Genomic DNA, 6,532 nt, shown 5'->3' on the forward strand with positions numbered 1-6,532 from the left:
TAAAAAGGAAGAGAATGCGAAAAAAAAATATATATATATTATTATTATTATCATCATTAATATTATATAGCGTATAAATTGTCACAAAGTAACTCTTCTTGCCATGCTGAAGATAGTGATATATAATTCATCGAAATCGAACAAGTGAAACCCAAATTCTGAGTGTGCTGAAAATTGAGCAGATTTCACGGTGGTCACTAACGAGCATAGAACAAAGGACGTCGCCATCTTTACAGTTGTCCAAGGGAAGAAAGGTGAGCCATGAAGTGCAACAAGTGCCTGAAGGAATTATCGTCCGACGGAAGTCATATAACCTGCAGGAAATGCCTTAGGAATCTTCACTTTACATGTTCCGGATTCTCAGAAATAACATGACAACGCAAATCCAATGCCAAGTGAGAGGAATGGAAATGTCTATACTGCAGAGAGAACAAAGAAACGCCGCCACCCATGACGCAACTGATTAAGCCAGAGGCAGAATCGGACAATGAACTGAACAGACAAAAAGATACCAGTGAGTCTTATAATTTGAGTTCCGTAAATTTATTACTAGAAAAAGGTTTAGAAAATATAAAAGCCAGCTTGGTAGATCTTGTCCAAGAACTATTTGATAAACAAAATAAACAAATAACAAAAAAAATTAGCGAATATGAAGAGCATGTTAAATTTAATAATTCAAAGTCGAAGAAGTCTTACAAACGGTAAAAGACATTAAAACCAGCATTAACGCACTAACTGACAGGCAGCACAAATTGATAAAAGCCACATCGGAACTCCGTCAAGAATTTAATTCCCTGAAACTACAATACGAAGTTTTAAACCAACAACAACATAAAGAAGAACTTGTCACAAACCAGAAACTGAATCCACAGAAAATCTCAGAGACGTAGTTTTAAAGTTAGGCCATGCAATTGACATCCCCCTACAGCATAATGATATTCAGACCATAAATTGGATTCCCAGGAAGAACAAAAAACAAGGCTTGCCACGACCCGCACCGGTAATAATCCGTCTGACCAGAAAGGCTACAAGAGACAATCTCATAAAAGCCAACAGACTGAAAAAAACAGTAGTCAAAGATTTAAATGCATCGCAAGCCAATACGCCAAACTTTCTATCTGAGTATTTGACCCCTTTCAATCAGAATTTTTGAACCAAGCAAGAAAAGAAAAAACAGAAAAAAGTATCAATTTTTATGTATCAAAGACGGCAAAATATTCCTGAGAAAGTCACAGACTTCAAAGTCTATACAAATAAAAAGCTCGGAAGATATAGATAAGTTGCCAGAGTGAAACAAAAGACTCCAAATTAGTTGAATAACAAGATTCCCAACACAACAAAAATGAATGTGAACCAACAGATAGATGTAATCACACCAGATTACATCAGTAAATGTACTTTCGAATCGCTTGATGCATGGAAACAACACACAGTACAAGCGAGAATTCTCTCAATCTTGCATATTAACATCAGAAGCATCCGAAAACATTGGTTATTTTTACAGGCTTATCTGAGGAATTATACTGATATTATTAATATATATTGATTCTAACAGAACTATCCATAACTATTGAGGAAGCGACTGCTTTCCAAATCCCAGGCTTCCAACAATATAGATCATACCGCCAAACAAAATGAGGGGGTGGAATATTAATAATTATCAAACAAAAATGAATAGCAAAAGAAACGGCCTATCAGTTTGAACATGCTGAAACCCTTTGCATCGAAAACACTAATACTTACAATAGATAGCATCCCATAATACTAAATGCTATTTACAGGCCACCAAACCTAAACATGATAAAATTCTTGCACGAACTCAATTGCTGGCTTTCACGCCAAGAAATATGCTCAACCGAATACCTAATGATAATTGACGACATAAACATAAATATTGCAAACGAAAACCAGAACACTGTACAATACCTAGACACGCTATCCATGTATAATCTAATAGTAACAATAACATCATCTACTAGAGTCAAATATATTCTGAAATGCTATCACTGCCTCCTGTCTAGATCATATAAACGTCCGAGCACCACCAAACAGTTACATTGCATCAATCATAAAGTGCAATGTAGCAGACCATTACTTCACTGCTCTAAACCTGCACACTAAGACAATAACCATGCAATGTCCCTCAGAAGAAAAGCGACATAAAACAATAATAGACGAAGAAATAGTCAACACGAAATAAGAAAAACAGACTGGAAACACCTGGCATCATATTCAGCAGATATCTTATACAACAATATTAAACTCACACTGGAGGAAATATATAAGAAAGCAGCAAAGAAAGTCAGAATTCGTTCAAAAACAACACAAAATCCTTGGATAAAACAAAACGTAATCCTAGAAATACAAAGAAAGGACGGTTTATGGAAAGAATTAAAGCGATATCGAAATAACACAGCTTTAAAAACTGAATATAAGATAACAAGGAATCGCCTTACAACACAAATCAGAAATGCAAAAAGAAGCTACTACAGAGACAAACTAACCTCTGCACAAAACAACATGAAACAAACCTGGCATCTGATCAACGAGATGCTAGATTGTGTTCCCAACACCACCGCCTCCGAAACCATAAAACACAGCTTCATGAAAGAAGCAAATCCTATCGAACAACTAGCAAATGATTTTAACCAATACTTTGCGCACTCCATCTAAGAACTGCACAAAAATATTCTCCCAATTACAAAACATGACCCTCCACTTGGACCACAATCAAAACAGACATTATGGTTCCATACCATGAAAGAAGCAGAACTTTTCTCTACAATACATCAAATCAAACCAAACAATGGCCCATGGTATAAGACCTAAAGATATAAAGCAACATGCAACTAGTTTAAGTCCTATCCTACTAAAATTAATAAATAAAATATTTAAAACAGGACAGACACCAAGTATGCTGAAGACCGCCATAATCACACCCATATACAAACATGGAAAAAGTATTTAATTTAATAAATAAATTAAATATGAACGTGCTGAATTTAATTTAATTTAATTTAATCAGCAATTACAGACCCATTGCAACATTACCAATTATCAATCAAATTATGGAGCGGATCATACTGAAGAAACTCACAGCATACACAGAGATCTTTCATATTATCCCCAAACCACAATATGGTTTTCAGAAAAATAAGGGAACAACATCTCTCTTGGAAGACTTTACAGACGTAATTAATACCGCCTTAGACAAAAACAAAATTGCCATGGTAGTCTTTATTGATCTAACTAAAGCATTCGATACACTCACACATCAAAACTTGTTAGAAAAGCTGAGGCATGTTGGAATGGACGGGCCTCTGCACAGGTGGTTTACAAACCATCTTCAAAATAGAAAGCGTATCACCAGTATCGGGTTAAAACGAAGCAGAGAGCTACCAGTAAGCTGTAGTCTCCCCAATTCTATTCAACATTTACACGCACGATATTAATCAGCTACCACTCAAAGATTAGACATTCCAATACGCAGACGATACAGCAATAATATCCATCCATAATAACGCAAGCATAGCACAAACAAATATTCAACATGACATAAATCTGATCATAGACTGGCTCACAAAAAACTCCATACACCTAAACTCAGAAAAGACAAAAGTAATGATATTCAGAAATCCACTGACTTGACCAGTTGATAACAAATATATAACCATCAAACTTATATAACAAACACATAACTGTCCAACTTAAAAAACACACAGAACAGCAAAACCACTACAATCACTCAGGTTGAAACAATACGATACCTTGGAATTTACTTCGATGCAGATATGAACTGGAATAGCCACATAAACCATCTACACAATAAACTCCGAACAATAAGTGACAAACACTACAGGTTAAAAGACATAGTTCCCATATGCCTAAAAACACTAATATACAAAGCACTATGCCAAAATATACTAAGATACGCTATAACAATGTACGCTTTCTGTGCACCCTACAAATTAAATAGATTAATGTCGCTACAGTACAAAATGATAAAACTGATCTTTTGGGAACAAAGAGAAAATAACGACCTTATATACATTGCAATGTCAGAACAGAAAAGACTAAACAGCAAAAGATTTATGTCACTATGCAGCTTTGCTAAAACATTATTTCGATACCAACTACAGGACAGTTAGAAATACATACCGTATAACAAGACCTCAGACAACTAATTATATCACATATGAATACAATAATCACTACGGAAAGGTCACGCGAAACTTCTACATCCCAGACATGATAAACAAATTACCTTATGAATACAGAAACCTTACAAACTACAATAGCCTGAAAAGAGCTCTAAGGACATACTATGAACAGAGAAATTAATTCTCATCCAAGATGTATCATATGTAACCAATTGCATGTACATCAATGTAGGTATCACATGTAAATAAATCAATGTATGTAATGTATGTATTATATGTAATCAAATTTATGTAATGTATGTATTATATGTAATCAAATTTATGTAATGTATGTATTATATGTAATCAAATTTATGTAATGTATGTAATAACTGTAACAAAAGTATGCAATATAGAGTGGTTATATCGATTGATATTGTAAAATTGCAAAGAAACCTGTAATAATCGTCATTATGAATATTATAATAATATACGTTGTAAACAGTTATTGTTATTATCATTATTTAAAAAAAACTTTATGTACGAGAAATTATTTGTTATGCATAATTGTGTTCATATAATGTATGTAATTTATCTTAGAAATAATAAAATGTTTAAAAAAATGTTTAAAAATTATTATTCCTTCCCTCCTCTTTTACTCTGCAGTGTCGAGGATTTTTCTACATTTAACCGTACCATATCGAGGATAAGGTTAGCCCTATGACTCCCGTGTGTCCTATGTCTTTAGATGCGTATGTTCACGGGTCGATTCTTGGGGACGAAAAACCCAAGTTTCCAGGTGGAAAAAACCCTCTACCTCTGTATGAGACCGGCTAACTCATCTCTCGAGAAAACACTGTGCATTGATGAGTTACTTAAAATATCTTATTAAATGATCCAATTTTCGTTTTTCTTACGTTTATATCGAAATTGCAAGAATATATTGTAATACAAAAATCAGTAAAATAAATATATTTAACTCCCAGGTTTTTAAATGCATGTCATTATTAAAACGTAAAATATCAATTAATTCGACGCATTGTTTCGCCACTCAGGCCGAATAGCACATAAATTCGAAAGTAATAAAAATATTCATTGCTCAATTTTTTATTTCGAAAGATCACATTTTTATATACACTATACTTTATACTTTAATCAATTAAAGTATAAAGTATACTTTATACTTTAATTATAAATTATTTATAATTTATTTATTATAAATAATTAATTAGTTATTATTTAATTATAAAATATAAATTCAATTCTTTAATTTGATTAAAGAATGAATTATTCTTTAATCAAAGAATGATTCATTCCCGTCTAACATTTTATAGAATCAGTGAGATCGAAAAGTAAGTGTATTCAGCGTGTATACGTACGCACTTAGCAGAGCATCTGATGATCTTATTTTTCTCTCAAAGAAAGATGAACTTTATCTCAAAACATAAAAAGGAAATTGTTCTCACTTCTATTTTGGTATAGTTAAACGTAAAACAGCAGTGCACTTTAAAAATGAGAAAATAAAAGAAAACACAATCTGTCGTACTCGATAACTAACAGCTTGCACAATCTACTGCATGCTGATGCTCAAGGTTCACTTTAGGCTACTGCTTCATAAAGACAGTTGATTACTGGGAGCTGGAATTGAAGGGGTTCCGATTACTAACGTTGCACTCTATATTGCTTTCATTTCGTTTATTTGTCAGTATTTCCAGGAACTTTATCTCTGCCTTCTTGTGAGTGTTGTGTAACTTAAGTAAGAAACGGCATTTATTTGACGTCATTGTTGAATGATGTAAAGAGATTGCCTGAAATATGAACTTGTGCTAAGGCGTCCAAAAGTAAAGAAAAATCTCCCATCTTTAATCCACATATTATTTCCTCAATCGTATACTCTATAAGTAACTGTGTTAAAATAAAAATCTAAAAAAAAGAAAAAGAATACTCACATTTATACTCAAACCAGTGTTTGTTATTTGTAATAAACTCAGAATGTCTAGTATTTAAAAGATGATGAATATTTTAAGCATACGAAACAAGTACTATTTTTCTTCATCTTATTTTAAATATATTGACCTATTTTAGCGGCAGTGAAGTGTATTTGAAAAAAAATTGTGGCCGCATTTGATAACGGTGGAATCAGAACACAAGAGGTAATGAAGGTTGCTTCCATAGTTCATTGGGTCAAATAAGTGCAACTGCTGCTTAGTAATACCTTGTGGCACACACAAAAAAAGTACTGAACTTTGACACCTGCCCCTTTTAGTACATGCCCTATGAGATATGCCGTTCGGCTGCATGCACATTAATGTAACAATTACATTTGTTACATTTAGCTGTAGCAATGGTGTTAATGTTGGAAGAAAAGGTTTATTGTTGAGCATTATTTGCGT

The 6,532-nt window shown here is 33.2% G+C and overlaps 1 long non-coding RNA gene across 1 annotated transcript in view; it reads right to left on the reverse strand.

Moving 5' to 3' along the window:
• Window positions 1–5,752, reverse strand: part of LOC150104277 (uncharacterized) — a 62,592-nt gene extending 56,840 nt beyond the window's left edge. Inside the window, exon 1 of the long non-coding RNA XR_016548728.1 lies at window positions 5,519–5,752. This is a non-coding gene — a long non-coding RNA (uncharacterized LOC150104277). The remainder of the gene's footprint in view (window positions 1–5,518) is intronic.
• Window positions 5,753–6,532: the final 780 nt, after the last annotated feature.

The sequence above is a fragment of the Typopeltis vanoorti genome, chromosome 8, assembly GCF_054136105.1.
Source record: "Typopeltis vanoorti isolate ZY-2024b chromosome 8, IOZ_Tvanoo_1.0, whole genome shotgun sequence".
In the NCBI taxonomy this organism is placed as follows: domain Eukaryota; kingdom Metazoa; phylum Arthropoda; class Arachnida; order Uropygi; family Thelyphonidae; genus Typopeltis; species Typopeltis vanoorti.